General features: G+C 50.5%; 1 long non-coding RNA gene across 2 annotated transcripts in view; it reads right to left on the bottom strand.

The window, feature by feature from the left end:
• The window catches only part of LOC103738981, a 42,372-nt gene that overhangs the window by 6,405 nt on the left and 15,486 nt on the right, over positions 1-20,481 (bottom strand). The window contains exons 3-4 of one of the 2 annotated variants that reach the window (XR_607470.3): positions 3,295-3,373; positions 2,446-2,540 (exon numbers count right to left, since the gene is read on the bottom strand). This is a non-coding gene — a long non-coding RNA (uncharacterized LOC103738981). Of the gene's footprint in view, positions 1-2,445; positions 2,541-3,294; positions 3,374-20,481 lie in introns of those variants that run through there. The other variant, XR_001872574.2, reaches the window with a different exon arrangement.

Raw genomic sequence — 20,481 nt, 5'->3', positions numbered from 1 at the left:
ATGGATGGATGGGTGGATGGGTGGATGGATGGATGCATGCATGAATGGGTGGTGGATGGGTAGATGGATGGACAGATGGGTAGGTGGATTGATGGATGGGTGGGTGGATGGATGGATGGATGGATGGGTTGATGGATGGATGGGTGGATGGATGGATGGGTGGATGGGTGGGTGAATGGATGGATGGATGGATGGATGGATGAATGGTCAAGTGGGTGGGTGAATGGATGGGTGGATGGATGGATGGATGGGTGGGTGGATGGGTGGATGGATGGATGGATGGATAGATGGATGGGTGGGTGGATGGATGGATGGATGGATGGATGGATGGGTGGTGGATGGGTAGATGGATGGACGGATGGGTAGGTGGATTGATGGATGGGTGGGTGGATGGATGGATGGATGGATGGGTTGATGGATGGATGGATGGGTGGGTGGATGGGTGGATGCATGCATGAATGGGTGGTGGATGGGTAGATGGATGGACGGATGGGTAGGTGGATTGATGGATGGGTGGGTGGATGGATGGATGGGTGGGTGGATGGATGGATGGGTTGATGGATGGATGGGTGGATGGATGGATGGATGGGTGGATGGGTGGGTGGATGGATGGATGGATGAATGGTCAAGTGGGTGGGTGAATGGATGGGTGGTTCAGTGGATGGGGGGATAGGTGGATAGGTGGGTGGATGGGTGGATGGATAGATAGATAGATGATTCATAGGTGAATGAAGAGACTTATAGATGATAGATAGACATGTAGGTATGTGTATTCTACTAAATATATACATGGTTCTCTAGAGAACCATGACTAATACATATTTTGATGCCTAGAGTGATTTGCTGGAATTTTTGGACTAATCTCCTTAGATCTAGAAACACTAATGACTCTATTGTCAGAACTAAGAAGCTAGGAGCTAAGGAACTCTGCACACAATACTTCTGATCATTTCTGTAGAACTAAGAAATGGAGTGACAGCAGTTGGTCACTCCTAATGTTGCTGGACAAGGTGACAGAAGAGGAGCTCAGGGTTTGCAATTCCTGTCAGTCACCACACAGATGACCCAAGAGCTCGTGGCTCTGTCATGAAGGACACCCTCATCTTCTGTAGACGTAGGGCAGAGTGTGATGAAAATCAAACACAAAAACTCATTGTAGATTTACTGGATCCGAAGGCAAGGCAGATCCAATGTTAGAGGGAGAGCACTGACCAAAAGAAAGGGTCCTGAAAGCTAGGATGTGGACACGTGGGAAGACCCTCAAAAAGCTGGGGACAGTGAGACCCTACGCTCTGAGGAGCCTTCCCTGGCAGCAGAAATGGTTCCCACCCCATAGTCTGAGCCTCTCTGTCCACATGGTGGGGGGATCAAGTCTGTAAGGCCCTGTTTATACTTCCAGATCACAGCCCACCACCAAGGGAAGCCAGGGCAGGAAGTCAAGGTGGGGAAGACAGGAACTGAGGCAGAGACCACAGAGGAACTCTGCTCACTGATTTACTCTCTGGCTCATCTTAGCTTTCTTACTCAGTCCTGGTCCATCTTCCTAGGGATAGTGCCACCCACAGTCAGCTGGGCTCTCACATCAATCACCGATCACAACAATCCCTTACAGGGTTTGGACAGATGACTCTGCAGTTAAGAGCACTGGGTGCTCTTGCAGACGACTTGGGTTTGGTTCCCGGCACCCATATATGGTGGCCAACAGCTGCCCATAACACAGTTCCAGGGGATCTAATGCCTTCTTCTGTCCTCCATGAAACATGGGTACACTTACATACATGCAGGTGAAACACTCGTACACATAAAAAGAAATAAATAAACAACACTCGGGAGGCAGAGGCAGGTAGATCTCTGTGAGTTCAAAGCCAGCCTGGAATACACAGTGAGTTCTAAGACAGCTGGGGCTACAGGGAGACCCTGTCTCAAAAAGACCAAACAAACAAACAAACAAACAAATAAATAAATATAAAAAAAAAACAGTCTCTCACAGACATGGCCACAGGCCAATCTGATGGAGGAAAGTCTTCAGTTGAAGTCCCCTCTTCCCAGATGACTCTAGGTTTGTGTCAAGTCGGCGATAAAAACTGACCAACACAACTGTTTCCTGACTTGTAAGCAGACTTGAGTCCCAGTGGCCCTTACCAGTGAGCAGTAGTCTGGGACCCACAAGGAGGTGTGCTACATTCTAGAGTAACTACTTGAGTCCCCCCACTTTTTTCAAAGCAGAAACGAAGTGAAAAAGAAATTGATTGAACGCGTGTGTGAATAGACACGAAGGAGGCGGCGAGACGGGAAAGAATGAACATAACATTGGATCAGGCCGAATTTATTGGCATGGGTGCATTGAACACAGTGGCAGGATCCAACGATATGCCCAAGGAACCACAGGTTGGTTGGTTGGTTAGTTGTTAGTTAGTTAGTTAGTTAGTTAGTTAGTTAGTTAGTTCGTTCGTTCGTTCATCGTTAGTTAGCTAGCTAGTTCGACTGTTCCTTGGTGGATCACAGTGTGGCCCATGGCGAAGTATTTGGAAACAGGAGGCCTGCACTGGATTAACATGGGGGGTGGTGAAAGGCATAGGAAGTTGAATATTTTGAATGGATTCAACATGTTAAACTTGCTTGCCCACACTGGGTGGGTTGACTTTCATCATGACCATGAGACATAGACTAGCGTGCAGGGCAGTGTCCTTGCAGTGCCCTGCGATGGCTCATTTCTATAGATCACGCTTCACAGTGGGAACCGCATCACTCAACTGGAAAACTCAGATTGAGTTTGAGTCACTGCAGCCCAGGGTCACAGGGGCCACGGCGTGGCACCGCTCAGCACTGACGAGGCGACAGCGGCCATCATAATGGACGGCAGAGACGAAGCTGCTGTCTGAGCACTGTAGCTCATCCGGACTCATGCTGGCTAACGGATCATGGTTAGCCACAGGGACGGAGATAGAATGCCTATTAAATCCTTGCTTCATCTTCCTAAGTGGAAAACTTCCAGGATCAGTGAGAAAATGTGCGACTTGAGTCTTGAAAACAGAGTTACAGACTCACGCAATCCCCAGACCTGAGCCAGTTCACAGACCAGAACTGCATGAAAGGGAGGCCAAGTCCACTGCAGAGAGTCGGTATCTAAAAGATGTCTTTCCCTCCACCTTCCCCCCAAGGGGCATAGGGACACTGCACTGGAGAACAGGAAGTGGGCAGAGGTCTGTGACTACAGGGCACTCGCTCCGACTTGACCCTGATTCCAGGAGACCCAAACCTCATAGTGGCCCCACAATCAGAATCAGGACTTACAGAAGATCCATGGAGTTTCAGGTCTGATCCGTCTCACTGTGAGCTCACAGGTCCCCAGTTCCATCCTGTGGTTATTTCCCTAGTTTAAGAAAACACAATAGAAACAGATATGCTTAGCAGGTGACAGGATCCTTCTGTTGGCTCCCTGACCTGTGCAATGGGGTTGCTACAGTGACAAAGGCCAAGTGGAATTCCTAGGCTAGAACCACCTCGATCTGGGAAATAGTAAAACAAGTGTGAGGATACCCCTGGAGGGAATTCAGGGATGAGTGGAACTGAAAGACACAGGGAGGGCCAGACATGGTGGCACGGGCCTGTAATCCCTGCACTCAGGGGGCAGAGGCAGGAGGATCACCACAAACTGAGGGTTACCCTGTTCTTCATAGCAAGTTCCAGGCCCCTGTCTTAGAAACACAAAACTAGGGCTGTTGGGCTATCTGCAGGTAAAGGCTCCTGTCACCAAGCCCAATGACCTGAGTTCAGCCCCAGGACCCATATGGTGGAGGGAGAGAACAGACTCCAGAAAGCTGTCGTCTGATCTCCATGTGTACTCCGTGGCATGTGCGTACACACACACACACACACACACACCAGCTAAATAAATAAACTAATAAATAAATAAATATTTTTTAAACAGAGCTTCCCTATATCACCTCAGTTGGTCTGGAACACATTGTGTAAACCAAGCTGGCCTTGACCTCACAGAGATCCACCTGCCTCTGCCTCCTGAGTGCTGGGATTAAAGGTGTGCGCCACACACCCAGCTACTAATTAATTAATTTTTAAAAACTCAGAGTGGGATTGGAGAGATGGCTCAGCAGTTAAGAGCACTGGCTGCTCTTGCAGAGGACCCAGGTTCCGGGGGCATTGCACAACATGGGTACACTTACATACATGCAGGCATGACACTCATACACATAAAATTTTAAAATTTTAAAAACAACTCAGTGAGTGCTGACTCCCATTCTCTCTCTCTCTCTCTCTCTCTCTCTCTCTCTCTCTCCTCTCTCTCTCTCCCTCCTTTCTCTCTTTCTCTTTCTCTCTCTTCTCCTTTGGACTTGAACAGTTGACAGGAAGACCCTTAAGAATGACCGTGGACCTGTCACGGCCTGTCCTAAACGGCAACTCCAAGCACAGCCTCTGTACTGTCTGTAGTTTCCTGGCTTGAACTCGGGAGCAGGTCCCCTGGTGGCTGGTGTGCAGATACGGACTAGCAAATGCCTGTCTCTAGACTTTCCATCCAGAAGGCCCACCAGAGTCAGTGAGCTTTCACCCGGCAAGGCCAGCGGTACACCGTCACAGTCCCTCCTCCGCTCCCCAGTCCTGTATCACAGTTCATTTCACAGGGACCTTGGTGGCCTTTCTGTTCTTCCAGCTGTCGCTGCTGGCTCACTGCACTGGTGTCATTATGTCGACTGGACTGAGTCAGAGTAGCGACTACTCGACTTCTTGGTGTGCCTGGGTGGGAAGTGTATTCAACTGAATTTCAAGGCCTTCTCTCTCTTGGTAAGGTATCTAGGCTTCCAGTGACATGGGGCCTGAAGAAACATCCCTTCCAGGAAAAGATAAGTTGATGCCCAAGGCCCCTCCTACAAGCAGCGTCTTGTGGGCCTGGTCAGACTTTGCTGGCCATATATTCATTTGTGTTTATTACTCAGGCTTCTGCCAAGCTGTACAAATGACCTCTAGTTTGGTGTAAGGCTCAGACCAGGAGGAGGGCCCACAACAGGTCCAGGTCCTCTTCTGTGAGGACCAGATAACCCAGGGGCTCCCCTAGTGCTGGGACAGCAGTGGTAGAGGACAGGTTGTATGGAGGCTTTGACTGGCCCCACAAGGGAATAATGTGTGGCCTGAAGGATTGTGGCATGAGGCCTTGCCCGCATCTGCAGATAACCACTTCCCTAATGAGAATCAGCAGCAATCCATCATCAGATGGAAGCAGGCTGCAAGACGGGGCCTGAGCAGTCTTGGAGGCACGAGGACCAGGAGGAACTGGCTCAGGTACCACTGAGTCGCTATTCTAACTCAGTCCAGTCCCCTCTCCCGATGTACTGCTCTTCTCTCCCAGTGGGCACCTGTGGCCTCATGAAGAGTTCCCTAGAACCAGTGGGCAGAGGATGAGATGACCTGTGCCTGACTTCTACAGGCATTGCACAAGGGTGCACTTACACACATGAAGGCATTAGACTCATATACATAAAATAAAAATAACAAATAAAATATTTAAAGTAAAAAGAAATGAGCCGGGATGTAGCTCAGTTGTCCTCCTAGTGTTTTTTCTGTTGCTGTGATGAACACCATGACCCAAAGCAACTTAGAGCAGGCCAGGGTTTATTTCCAGTCACACTTCCAAGACTCAGTCTGTCACTAAAGGAAATCAGGGCAGGAACTCAAGGCAGGAACCTGGAGGCAGAGCCATGGAGGAAGGCTGTTTGCTGGCTGCTCTCTGGCTCATGCCCAACTAGCTTTTTATACAGCCCAGGTCCACCAGCCCAGGAATAACACTGCCCACCATGGGCTAGGCCCTCCCACACCAATCACCGAGCATCAGTCAAAACAATCTCTCACAGACATGGGTTCAGGCCAGTCTGACGGAGGAAGTTCTTCCTTTGGGTTTCCCTCTTCCCAGGTGACTCTAGGTTGTGTCGAGTTGACAATAAAAACTAACCAGCACAGTTGGTAAAGTGTGTGTCTAGCATGTATTAAGCTCTGAGGTCAGTCCTCAGCACTGTGCAAACGGGAGTGATGGTGCACACCTGTAATCCCAGTACTTTGGAGGTGGAGGCAGATGGATCTGAAGGCCAAGGTCATCCTTGGCTATATAGTGAGTTTGAGGCCAGTCTGGGCTATGAGACTCATGCCATGAGGTCATGCTCATCAGGAGTAACCCCAGGAAAGGAGGTCAAGTGGACAGAGCGCCCCATCCTGCGGATAACAATAGCCTCTTCTTCCAGCCTGTCAGTCAAGATCCTGCTGGCCATGAGCAAAGTAGCCACGGAGGGAGGGCTGGAGGCTATGCGTGGGCTCAGCAGCATGGATGCCCACTCACCAACTTCAGTTGGATGTGACCACTACTGAGTCCCAATCCGCTCACAGCAGAGGTCAACACAAAACCCCCTAGTGTGGCATCATTCCATGGGGACCAGCCAGGCACCTGGGGGCAGGTTGAATACGCTGGGCTGTTCCTATCATGGATGGATCAGCAGCTACATGGGGAGACATGCGCTCTGGATATGGGTTTGCCGTCCCCTCCTGCAACAGCTCCCAAATTACCATCCACAGACTTGCAACAGCTTTATCCATCATGACATTTCGAACAGACCTTAGTCTGTTCAGGCAGCTATAATAATACATCTTAGATGGGTAAATCTGTGTGTGTGTGTGTGCATGTTCATGTGTATGTGTATTTATATGTGTGCTGTGTATGTTTTTCTTCGAGACAAGGTCTATTGGTAGCCCCGAGCTCACCCAGTCAGCTAGGCTGGCTGACCAGCAAGCCATAGGGATCCACCTGTCTGTGCCTCCTTGGCATCAGAATTACAAGTGCGTGCCACCATGCCCAGATTTTTATGTGTGTTCTGGGGATAGAACTCAGGCAGGGCCTCGTGCTTAGAAGACAAGCACTTTACTGACCAAGCCATCTCCCAAGCCCTAAACTAGTGATCTAAAGATGACAGAAATTTGTCTCTTGGGTTTCTGGGGCATGAGAAGTCCAAGGTCAAGGTATCTGTTCTGACCTCTGTTCCTCAAGGGCCTGTTCCTCCTTGTTAGGGCTCTTCCCTTGTGACCTAATCCCCAAAGGGCCACCTTCACATCACTGTGTTGGGAGATCACAGACCATTAAACCACAGCAAGGCAACATAGCCTCTGGTCAGGTATGCACTTCCCAGCAGCGTGGCACTAAGCTACATCCATGTGATCACTGGTCTAATCATGTCCCATCAACCCTGAAGCAGCTGGTTGACAGTTTGAAGATACAGTTATAATGCCAACATGAATATACAGGTTCAGTGCCGACCGGATGGCAGTGTCTTGCAGGGCTGGAGCACTGTTCTCCAAAGGCTGTCGATGCTCTGCCGACACCCAGAGTATTGTACTGTTTCCCTCACAGCCAAGATTCACGGGTCCAGGAGTGAAGGTGTAAAATGGAAATGGTACTCCCCCACCCCTGGTGACCCACAAGCAAACAGCATTCTAGTCCAATGACCTTATGATCTGCCGGCCTAGACTTGTTTCAGAGTGGGGAGTGCTTCTGCCCGAAGGCACAACAAACACCGCATTGAACTGGGAGCTAAGACGTCCCCCTGGTCCATCTGGAAGCCTCGATCATAGGAGGACTTAGGGGCCGGCGGATGCTCGGCCCTGAATACCAGGAGAGAGCTGCAGTGCAGGCCCCTCAGGTTGTCCCTAACGTCACCTGGCCTGGGGTTAAGGTCAGTGGGTCCACAATGATCCACAGCAGGCCAGGGTAAGGTGTGGGTCACCTGCAAGGTAAGGAACTAAAACCAGTCAAGATGCTGACTGAGGGCAAAGGGGACACCGAATGGTATACAAGAAGGTATTTCCGCATGCCAGCTACGACCACATGACCAGTGACATACACAAGGTCTGCAGAGGCCATGGGCACGTCCTCCTTTTACAATGTGTCTTCTGCATAGTCACACGTGCAGGAGCATGTGTTTCCTTCCTGTGTCTTTCCCATCTCATTCCAAGATCATGTGACATAAGAGGTGCTATCTTTATAGCAGAATACATTCATTTTGTATTATAGCCTTTGAGTTATGGGATGTCAGGGGGAGAGCAAACACCACTTAAGAATCTTACTTCCTCTTTTGGGGAAGGATTCAGGGGTTGCTCGAAACACACCACACAGTTGAATCTGTTACGTGGAACCATGGTCTTTCTAAAGTCTTTACTGGGAAACTGAGACACATTGCTGGCCACATGGTCCTAGCTGGCGTGTATAACTACCCTCTTCCATTACAGGCGGTGACGTGGAGTGGGTGGCTGTGTACGTACGCCTGAGCATCCTTACTGGAGTGGCTGCCCCAGCTCCCAGCCGGTGTCCCTCCCCGGGAAATGCACTCAATTCCAAGGAGTTGCCTCATTTGAGTTTCCACACACACACACCTGGGGTCACCTGTGCCTCTCCAATGACTTCCAGGGGGACAAACACCTTCACCTCAGTTGGTGTCTCTAAAGGGTGGCTCAGCTCTACAAGCACCCTTGGTCATCAAGGAGGTCTCGGAAAGCTATTCCGCTCCTCCCTCTCATTGGCCTCTCCCCCGGAGCACTCACTACTCGGGCCCTGGTTGCTTACGCACTTATCTCAGCCTCCTACACTGTTCAGACACTGTATTAATTCTTCTTGTCCAACAAAATACTCAAAGCAGTGGAAGAAAGGAAGGTTTATCTGCCTCACAGTCGGCGGGTGCTGTCCATCACGGCAGGGAAGGCACGGCGGCAGGAGTGTGAGGCAGGTGGTGTCACATCCACGGTCAGGAAGAAGAGGGATATGCTTGCTGGTGCTCAGCTCACTTTCTCCTTTTTAATCAGTTTGGGACCACAGCCTATGGGACGGAGCCACCCAAAATCCAGGGGGGGGGCTTCCCTCCCCAGTTGGGCCTCTCTGCAAACAGCCCCTTACAGACATGCCCAGAGTTCTATCTCCTGAGCCCATCAAGATCAACCATCCCAGACTATAAGAGGAATTGAGGAGACGCAGGTCAAGCCATAGCATCACTCTCCTACCACAGGATCAGCCAGCAGGGAAGTGGGCGGACGTGCCAAGAGGCCCTGTGCTGGGGAGCTTTAGTGTCAACCTGACACACCTGGGTTGAGGGAGTGCCTCAACTGGGGAATTGCCTCCATTGGACAGGCCTGTGGCCACGTCTGTGGGGCGTCTTTTTGATCGTTGTGTGATGTGGGAGGGACCAGACCACTGTGGGTGGTCTTGTACTGTGTGAGAAAGCGGGTTGCACACAGGCCAGGGGAGCAAGCCAGTAAGCAGCATTCCTCCATGGCCTGTGCTCCAGCTCCTGCCTCCAGGTTCCTGCCCTGAGATCCTGCCTTGGGCTCCCTGATGAGCTGTGACCCGGGAGATGTAACAGGGGAGCAAGGATCCTGGGCTTCCTTCATGGAACAAAAAGAAACAGAGACCTCTGACCTGGCCAGAGAGACAGATGCCCACAGAGCCCTGCAGTCCTCTAGGAAGGCTCCATCCATACCGTGGGCTCTTCCCATCCCAACACCTGTGCAGTCTGAGTACTGAGCTCAAGACTAAGATGGAGAAGACCCCAGCCCCACCGGACACCGTGCCCTGCCCTTGGCATCCCCACCTGGGAATGGCCTCGGGGACTCAGTAGGGTATGTGTCCCGTGGAAGCTGACCCGCAGCACTGACTGGCCTCGCCAGGACCAGCCTAGTGAACAGTTGGTCTTTGACTTGAACCGTGGGGGCAGCAAGTATTCTTGGCATGCCGGGGGGGGGGCGGAGGACAGAAGGTGGAGCCCTGGGTCCTTGCTGGAGCCGCAGTCTACCCCACACTTGGGGCTCAGCCCCTCCCCTTGATCCCTTCTCTGGCAGGCCCTGTACCTCTTTCCTTTACCCTCCCAGCAATGACCTGGGCTGTGTCAAGAACCCTGTCATGGGCCCTCTTCCACACAGCCTCCTCTTCCACCTGGGCTCCAAACAGCCCCCTTCAGCTCCATCTTCACCACAGCCTTCCCAGTCCCCGTCCTAGGGGACAAGTCAGATTCTTTGTGGGGTCTTCTGACTGCCTTGTCTGGTATAACTCTTGGACCTATTTAATATTTTTTCTCTTTTAATTATTTAGTATTGATCTGGAGCCAGAGTGAAGTTCCACCGTAAAGGATCAATAGCAGGCAAAGCTGAAAGCTAATCACTTCCCTTATTCTCAAGAACTGAACCCAGCCGTCCCCGACCCACCCAGGGACTGGCACGAAGGCCCAGCTCCATCCTCCCAGCTACTCTCTCCTGAACACCTTCCTTCCCACTTCCTTCTTCCACAGCCTCTGCAGGCTGGTCTGGACATTCACTCATTCCTGAGGCCTCCACAGAAATGGGAAGCAGTGACAGTTAAAGATTCAGGAACTTTCTCCCACAGCATCCACCCTTCCTGGTGGCCCAGAGTATTCCCAGCCCCACACAAGCTTCCTTGCTTTGAAAGACCTGCCTTCGGCCCTGTACAGCTCTCTGCTGAGTAGACCCACCCTCCTCCCCTCTAGACTACTCCACCCTGCAGAGGGTTCTCCACCCCAGGTCCAGTGACCTCTTGGCTTCTCTGGGTCCATCTGAGAATGAATAGGGGTCACACTCAAATCTAAGCCTTCTTTTCCGAGGCACTGCCCACTTGATGTCTCCATTGACGGCCCTTCTGTGGGAATCTCAGGGTCCTCTTGGAGATGCAGACTTCCTCTGTGTGGTGTGGTCATGTGGAAGTGTGGTCATGTGGAAATTGTCAGGCGACACCCAACTGTACAGCTTGTCCAAGTGAATTACTCCCAAGAGCCCCTGGTTAGGACTGGAGAACAAGGGGCACAGACCAGGAAGAGTCCCTAGGCCAGAGTGAAGATTCTGAGGTCTTGGGGTGCCCTTTGAGTTCCCAACAACACAGGCCGGGAACAGAGAGGCTAGGGCCATGTCTCGAGCAGGTTGACTCTGACCAAAGGTGGTCACCAGCCCCATGTGAGCTTGGTCACTGCAGAGAGGCAGGAGCTGAGTCACCCAGGACGTCCCCACTGGACCCTCTAAATCCCATGGTGATGGAGAAGAGATGGGGGTCAGTCAGAGGTTGCTGGGCCTCCCTAGATTTACCCTCCACAGAGTTGGAAACACCGGGATATCTATCACAGCCAGCCTTGGTCACTCCCTAGAGCAGCTCCTTCCTTCAGAAATGGGGTCTTAATGAGTTATTTCCTCCAGTATTAAACAAGGAACTCCTGGGTAGATGGCGAAGGTGGTCCAGGCCCCACTCCAGCAAAGCACCCCTGGGATCTTACCCACAGCCCACGAGGGCAGGCTGAGACTCCACCCCTAGGCCTGACAGTGCGCTACCTGACCCTCTCCTCAGGGACAGGGCCTCCTCCTGCTGGCTCAGCCCAGATTTCCAGATTCCATTATCTGCTGGGAGTCCTGAGGTGGAAACAGTATCCGGCTCTGCTGGTCCTCACTGACCGGAGTGCTATGTGTCCAGCAGATGCCTGTGGGGCTACACCCAAGAGGTGAGGGTCCCACAGTCAAGGCAGCTGCGGTCTCTGGCCTAGGCCTTTGTTTTGATTCCACCCTAGTGAGAATTTCGTCCCTCAGAGGCCGGCCAGCATTTTTCCCACAGCCGCTACAACTGCCCCAACCCTGAGGGTTCCACAATTGTTGCTGCCCCGTCCTCCAACAGTGGACTGAAGGGGATGATACAGGCGGCTTGGGGCCCCTGCAGATCCTAGGGAGACCCCTCCTGACCCCCATTATCTGCCAGAGAACTGAATGCATTCCGCATTTCAGGGCCCCCAGGACATGGCAGGGTGTTTACCTGGGCACAGCAACCCAGTCTCCGAGCTCCCGCCTAACCCCACAACCCCAGGCCATAGGTGACCCTACAACGCTTACAGTCTGTCACACACGGCCCCTGCCTTGAGCTCCCTTTCCCTCCCTTAACTCTGAAGGCTTCCCAGCTTGGGTCCCTCGCTGTCCCTGAAGCAGGAAGGGCCTCCTTGCTGGTGACCTCTTGACAGTCTCTGTCCACAGGCTGGTCACTGGCAGCTCAGCCTGGGCCTGCCCTGTCATCCCTGTGGGTTTCCCTGCCTTCCTGCAGGTCCCCCCAGGTCCCCCTTCCACTTAAGAGCACAGTTTAGAGTCCACTCCTCCCTGCTCCCGAGGCCCAGGGCCTCCTGCATCCTGGAACACCCTGACTCCAGCCCTTTCGAAAGCCCTTCCCATGAAGTCTGGCCTGGTATCTCCCTGCCCAGCTACTCAGTCCCTGCTGCTGGGCACAGGTCACTCTTTCCCCATCCCCTCTGGCTCCTCCCAAGTTCCCTAACTTGCTGATATGTCTCATCTTTTCTATCTGCCCCCTGTAGTCCCAGAGTGCTCCTGGTCTGCTGAATGTAGTGACCAGGAATGAGAGAAAACTCCCTGTTTTGGTTTTATGTCTGTGACTATGAAAAAAAACACTCTGGCTGAAACACAACGGAGGGAGGAAGGTGGTCATTTGGCTTTTCCTTCCAGGTCACTGTCCGTCGTCAAAGGGCATCATGGCAGGAACTCAAGTAGAAATTGAAGCAGAAACCATGGAGGAATGCTGCCCGTTTGTTCGCAGAATCCTGCTCAGCCAGCTGTCTTATATAGTCCAGACCATCTGTCCAGGAAAGGGAGCCACCCAGGGGGGGATGGGCCGGCCTACATCAAGTAACAATCAAGACAAACCTCCTCAGACATGCCCACAGGCCAAATGGATCTGGAAAATCCCTCAATCCCTTTCTCAGGAGAATCCAGGCAACAGTCAAGCAGACAGTTAAAGATAAGACACTCAGCAAACAGACATAAGGACAATAAGGGGGGAGCGCCCCACGTCTGAGCAATTCAAAGGACACCGCGCTCCTACTCAGCCTAACCAGGCTTCCCTGGACCAGCTGCCTCCAGTCAAGGGCAGCTTGGGTAGCTTTGGAGGTGTTTTACACTGTATGCACCTACACTTCATCTGCTGTGAAAGCTGCCTGCGGACAGCCACTGGTTTGTGATTATCAGCCGTCAGACCTATGCGGCCAATACCACTGCCTACTTTCAGGATATTTTCAACCTCCCAGAGATGGGACCCCTCAGGTATCATTAACATCCCCCCAAAGTCCCAGCTAGCTTGCCTTCTACCTGTTAAATATTCTCATAAAAGGAATCAAAGAACATAGGTCCTTCACACCTGCCTTCTTTCATTCAACACGTTCTAGGTTTTGTTTTTGTTTTGAGACAGGGTCTCACTTTACGGCCCTGGCTGGCCTTGACTGAACTTTCAGTATAGACTAGGCTGGCCTGGAACTTGCAGTAACTCTCCCGTCTCTGTCTTCCGAGTGACAGGTCAGTGCCACCACACCTGGCTCAGTACACTTTTAAAGTTCATTTGAACTGCAGTATGTGTCACAGTTCCCTCCCTTTCCATGGTCTGGACAATGTCTTGTTGAACCATTTGTCACTTGATGGACATTTTGGTTGTCTTCACTTTTTAAAAAGATTTATTCACGTGTGAGTGCATGTGTCTGTGTCTATGTACATATGTGTGTAGGTGCCTCTGGAGGCCAGAAGAGGCCATCCAGTTCCTTAGAGCTGGACTTACAGGCAGCTGTGAGCTACCTGATGTGGGTGCTGGGATTCCCCCTCAGGTCCTGTGATTGAGCCACAAGTACTCTTAACCTTTAAGCCATCTCACCAGCTCCATTTCCACTTTCTGTTCATGATAAGACATGCCTACAAATGTGCTGTTTTTAGTGCAGAGTGTGTTTTTAATCTCTCTGTTATGTATGTACACACATACACACACACACACATATATACACATCTATTGATAGATAAATATGTAGACCAGATTCCTCAGTTATCAACTCCTGCAAGTCAAATTCAGATTTTTGGGGTGGTTTCAGAGGTTTTGTGATTTTACAGTTTTCATACATGCTGGTGTAGAGATGGCTGTTCGTTGCAATGGCCGGTCTTCACAAGTTCCTTAGACGTATTTTCTTCCTGAAGTGTAGCTTCCTCTTCCATTTCTATGACCTACCAAGTCACAGAGAACATGGTATTTCAGCCCAGGAGCACTGTTCACAATACTGATACTGAGTCCAGGTACTTTGAGTGTCTGGGTACTTGCAAGACACCAAGAGTATTACTGGGTTTAGGGTCACTGCTGGTGTCCAAGCAAGTCAAGTTCAGGCCTGTCCCTGTAAGCCATTTATAACCAAGGGGCTGGAGAGATGGCTCAGCAGTTAAGAACACTTGCTGCTCTTTGAAGAGGACCTGAGTTGGTTCCCAGCAGTGATGTTAGTTGACTTACAACCTCCTGTAACTCCAGGTCCAGGGGTCTGATGCCCTCTTCTGGTCTCCAAGGGCACCTGCACATATATGGTGCACGCATGCATGGGTGTGCACACATGCGCGTGCGCATGCACGTGTACACACACACACACACACACACACACACACTAAAAGAGCCAAATTAGGGGCCAGAGAGATGGCCCAGGGGTTAATAGCACTTGCTGAGGACCTGGGTTCGATTCCCAGCACCCACATGGGGACTAATAACTGTCTCTTCTGATCTGATGCCTTCTGCTGGCCTCTGCAGGGACCAGGTATGTACATGGTGTGCAGACACACATCCAAGCAAAATACCCATACACATAAAATAAAATATTTAAAATAATTTTAAGGTAGGGAAGGAAAGAGCCAAATTAATCACGAAAAGCAGAGGAAGGAGTGTTATTCAATGCGGCCATATCGGGAAGAGGAACAAAGGATCCAGTAACCTCAAGTCTACCTTTAGGGTCCTGATATGAGGTTAAGGTTTAAGTAGAAGGTAGGAGGTCTGCATAGCTGAGAGTCCTCGTCAAGAGGTAGTCCTTGGCCCACCCCTGCCTCAGCTCCAAGTCTCTTCTCCAAGGTCCTCTGACAAGGTGTAAACTTTCATCAGGAGACAAGTTCATCTCTGTCCCTTCAGCCTTTTCTTTTCCCAGCAGATTTCTCGGGAAATTCTAATTTCTTGGGGTTCATTGTCTTAATAATCTGGTAGCCAAAGAGAGGGGGGCACAAGTGGCTCTCTGGAATTCATTCATTCCTGATAGGCAGGCCCTTACAGGAGGAGGTCCCTGAGCTGCTGCTTGGCAGAGTCTGGTGTCGTGGCAGATAGGGAAGTACGGTTTGCAGTTCCCTCTTTCTGAATATGTCAGAGCAATTCTTGCTAATAGGACGCTTGGATTTGCAGTTTTAACACAAATTGTATTAGTTATGTGTCTTACTGCTGTGACAAAACACCTAACAAAAGCAACTCAAGGAAGGAAGGTTTATCCGGCCCACAGTTGGAGAGTATGGTCCATCATGCGGGAAGGCAGGGCGGCAGGAGCGTGAGGTGGCTGCTCACTTCGCAGCCACAGTCAGGAAGCAGAGAGAGATGCACTCAGGTGCTCAGCTTGCTTCCTCCTCTTTTTTTGTCTTTTTTTTTTTTTTTTTGGTCTTTTTGAGACAGGGTCTCCCTGTAGCCCCAGCTGTCCTGGAACTCACTATGTAGACCAGGCTGGCCTTGAACTCACAGAGATCCGCCTGCCTCTGCCTCCTGAGTGCTGGGATTAAAGGCGTGCACCACCATGCCCAGTGCTTCCTCCCCTCTATCCAGCCTGAGACCCCAGCCCATGGGGTGGTGCCGCCTTCATTTAGGGTGGGTCTTCCCTCCTTAGTTTCTGGAAATACCTGCATAGACACACCCATTCTGATTCCAACCCACCTCACATTGACAGTGAAGATAAACCCTGGTAAATACCCAGGGACAGATTCTTCCACATGGCTCAATGGATCCCGAGCTAAGACTATACACTGGCCCTGGAAGGTTCCTGGAGGCAATTTAGCATCTGGAGAAATGGCCAGTCTATGTTCTAGGGTAGCTGCAGTATTTTATGTTCCCACTAGTGATGAATGAAGAATCTAATCTGACAGGAGTTCTCCAAATGCTTGGGACTTTTAATTTTGTTTTTTGGGGTTTTTTTTTTTTTGTCTTTTTTTGTAAGCAGGGTCTCCCTGTAGCCCCAGCTGTCCTGGAACTCACTATGTAGACCAGGCTGGCCTTGAACTCACAGAGATCCGCCTGCCTTTGCCTCTCTAGTGCTGGGACTACAGGCGTGCGCCACCATGCCCGGTGGGGACTTTTAGTTTTTAAGGGGTACATGCCTTTGCCTGCATGAGTTTATGTGTACCATGTATGTATAGTGCCCACAAAAGCCAGAAGACATCAGATCCACTGGAACTAGAGTTAGAGGTGGGTGTGAGCTGCCTATTGTGGGTGCTGGGAACTGAACTCTGAGTCCTCTTGACAGCAGCAAGCACTCTTAACTGCTGAGCCATCCCTCCAGCCCTGTCTCTCCATCGGAGGTCTGATTCTACCAAAGTGCATTCTGGGAAACCAATGAGTTTATTGGGTTTACTTACTTAGAGAGCAATGGATGAGGGCTTACTTACAGGAGTGTGGATGTTCCCCACCTAAGGCCACACAAAATGGTGAGTCTCTCCCCTAATCTTCCCCAGCCTACAACTCTACCCCTTCCCTAGGTCATGAGCATTTAGAGCCAAATAGCTACTCGTGGTTAGGAGGTGTGGCTGGATTCTCAGAGCAGAGTCCCACGGCTCTCTCTGCCCCTCCTTCCGTTCAGGAGGTGGGGGCATGAAGAGTCAAGAAGCCCAGCTCTAATGATCTCAGGCAAGTGGTCACAGCTCAGGAAGATGGCACCTGTTGGAGGACAGTCCTACACAACAGACCAGTTCTCGGGTACCTTCCACTGTGGCTTCCCTGCTACGGTGGGAACTGTAAGCCAAACAAAGCTTTGCTGTCCTGACTTGCTTCTGTCAGGGTTATTGTATCACAGCAAGAGTGAGGGAACCCAAGACACCATCTAGTCTGGTCTCCTGTCCTTATGTCTACTCTGTCCCCAAGGTGCCGCAGTTCGTGCGTTTTAGACTGTGACTGGACATCTGACAGGATCTGGAATTACCTAGGGGACACACTTCAGGGTGTGTCTAGCAGGGAGAAGACCCAACCTAGGGGGCCCTACCCACCCCATGGCCTGGGACCTAGGAAACGAGTAAAAAGGAGGAAGCAAGCACCAGCCTGCATCTCTCTCTGCTTCCTGGCTGTGGATGTGACGTGACCAGCTGCCTCACGTCCTGCCACCCTGCCTTCCCTTCCAAGCTGAACTGTGTCCTCAGACCACGAGTCAGGATAAATCCTCCCTTCCCCGAGTTGCTTTTCTTGGGTGTTTTTGACACAGCAACGAGAAGAGCAAACACACCCACTAGCCCTGAATCCGAAAACACGATTCACAAATACTCTCTCTCTCTGAAGGTTGCTGTCTGTGTCCTCCTGTGACATGTTTTCCATTTGGGCCAAATCCAGTTCATCTATTTCTTTTGTTGCTTGTGCGTTCTGTGTCACACATAGGAAGTTGTTGTTTGACACAAGGTTACCAAGATGTTCCTATATTTTTCCTCAGAATTTCATAGTTTTATCTCTTGCCTTCAGGCGGAGGACTCATTTTGACCCTAATGTTGGTGATTTGGAGGTACGGTGTGTAGGCTCAGCAGACCGTGGATCGCATGTGGATGGTTACGCCCGTGCTGTCTGTTGTTGGGAAGACTGTTCTTTCCTTGTTGTTTGCGATTCTTGTTGAAGACTGAAGATCCATTTCTAGATTTTCAGTTCCATTTACTCTACTGCTCCGCAGGCCTAGCTGTACGCCGCGTCTCACCACCCCCACCCACCACCCTGTTTTTGAAACTGGGTCTCGTGTAGACCAGGCCTTGAACTCGTCAAGTTCCCCCTTCCCCCTCCACATGGATTACAGCCATGTTCCCACACTCAACAGTAGAACCACCCTCTCCACAACTACAGTTTGGAGAAAGTGGGAATCCTCTACTTTGTTCTTAAAGAGTGTCTCGGTTATTTTTGCCTTTCCTGTGAATTTAGGATCAGAGGTTGGTGAGATGGCTCAGTTGGTAAAGAAGCTTGCTGCCAACTCAATCGTGTGTGTGTGTGTGTGTGTGTGTGTGTGTGTGTGTGTATAAAAGTAAGATTTTTAAAACTTTTAAAAAAGAAAATAGCCTTGAATTTAGGATTAGCTAAGCCAGCTGGGATCTGTCTTAGACAAGGGATGACGCCCATCCCTCAAAGACCAATTCTCTGACCACCTGAAGGCACAATGAGGAGAACTCCTAGGACTGATGTCCCTTTACTCAGGCAAACAGAAGTTCTAGCCCCAGACTAGGGTTCAGGCAACTAACTACCTTGTCTGGTGCTGACCCTGTCGTCCTCCAGGTCCCAGCACCGGGGCTAATAATCATCTCCTTCACTTTGGAAAAAGACCCTTCAGGTACACTGAGAGGCTTCTCAATGAGGAAAAGACATCAAGCCTGCTGCCGGGGTCGTCGCCGTTTCCCACCTGCTACCGAAGGGAACAAAAATAAAGGCATCTGATTTTTTTTTTTAAGTCAACTAGGAGCCAGGTGTGGTGGAACAGGCTTTTAATTCCAGTACTCAACACAGGCAGATGGAGCTCTGTGAGTTCAAGGCCAGCCTGGTCTAGCTCCAGGGAGACTGTCTCATGAAGACTGGAAAATAAAAAAGCCAACTGGGGCCTCCACAGATGGATTCAGAAGTATTGCCACCTGATACCATGTCTCCTGATCCATGGACACAGGGAACCCTCCCCACAGGGTTCAAACTTGGTTCTCCTCAGTTTACATCTTACACTTCCTTAGCGAGATTCATTCCTTGGCGGTTTGTTCTTTATGTTGCTATTAGAAGTGAGACTGTCTTGTAAATTTTATTTTGGATCGTTCACTGCTAGTCTATAGAAATAACACTGTCAGGGCTGGAAAGATGGCTCGGTGGTTAAGAGTACTGACTACCCTTGCAGGAGACCCAGGTTCAAATCCCAGCAACCAGATGGCAGCTCACAATCATCCTTAACTCCAGTTCCAGGGGATCGGACACCCTCTTCTGTCCTCAGGTACTGCACAACATGGGTGCCCTTACACACATGCAGGCATAACACTCACACGGATAATAATAAAAAAGATAAAAAAAGAAATGACATTGTCTTCTGTATCTTTTCTATCCTGCCATGTTGTTAAACATAGTTACTCACCCAAGTAGATGCTTCATGAATAGATTAGTTGTCTTGTTGCTGTGATAAAATACCTAACAAAGGCACCTGAAGGGAGGAAGGTTTATCTGGCTCACGGTTTGAAGACACAGTCCATCATGGCGGGAAGGCGTGGCGGCAGGAGCGTGAGGCGGCTGGTCACACTGAATCCGCAGTCAGGAAGCAGAGGGATGTGTGCTGGTGCTCAGCTCACTTTCTCCTTTTAAAATCAAGATTGATTACTTTTACTCTGTGTGCATGCATGTTTTACCTGCGTGTACGTCTCCAGTGCATACCTGGTACCGGCAGAATCAGAAGAGGACATCAGATCTCCTGGAACTGGAGTCACAGATGGTTGTGAGCGTCCATGTGGGTGCTGGGAACTGAACCCAGGTCCTCTGCAGGAGCAGCCAGTGCTCTTATCTGCTGAGCGTCTCCCCAGCCCCAGGCTTCCTGTTTTTCATTTGGTTTGGGACCCCAGTCCACAGGGTGGTGGTGTCTGTATTCAGGGCGGGTCTTTGTTTCCCAAAGTGTTTTTTTTTTATTTCTCCCAGATTGATTCTAAATCCTGTGAAGCTGGTAATCAAACCTGACCACCTCAGTGGGCTTCTTAGACTTCTGCATGTAATCAATTTTCTACATGTAATTTTCTATTGTGGGGTTCTTTTAAGGATGGGGTTGTTTGTTGGCAGTATTGAGGATTGAACCTAGAGCCTCACACAGGTTAGGAAAGTGCTCTACCACTGAGTTACAGCCCCAGCCATCGAGGTAGTTATGTCTCATCTGTTTGTGGTGTCATAACACATCTCCCAGAGACTGGGTGACTTATAAACAACAGGAATTTATTTCTTACAGTTGTGGAGGCTGGAAGTGCAAGAGGGGGGTCCTGGCCTGCGGGTATCCACAGGGGCTGCTCTCCTGGTCCATAGATGCTCCTCCATGTCATTGCATGCTGAATGGAAGGGGACCGGGTCTCTTTGGAGTCTCTTCTATGAGGACGCTAATGCAATTCTTGAGACTTCTGTCCTCATGACCTGATCACCCTCAAAGATCCCACCTCCAAATACCATCCCTTCGGGGTTAAGATTTCACCAGGAGGGCTGCTGAGATGTCTTAGTGTGTAAAGACACCTGCTGCCACACCTGCTGACCTGATTTTGATCCCCTGGACCCACGTGATAGGACAGAATGGATTTCCACAAGCTGTCCTCTGACCTTCACTGTACACACACTGCACTCTCTCTTTCTCTCTCTTTCTCTCTCTCTCTCTCTCTCTCTCTCTCTCTCTC

This window comes from Nannospalax galili, unplaced genomic scaffold (genome assembly GCF_000622305.1).
Source record: "Nannospalax galili isolate Female #2095 unplaced genomic scaffold, S.galili_v1.0 scaffold1639, whole genome shotgun sequence".
Classification (NCBI taxonomy): Eukaryota; Metazoa; Chordata; class Mammalia; order Rodentia; family Spalacidae; genus Nannospalax; species Nannospalax galili.
This window is presented reverse-complemented; position numbering and strand designations above follow the sequence as displayed.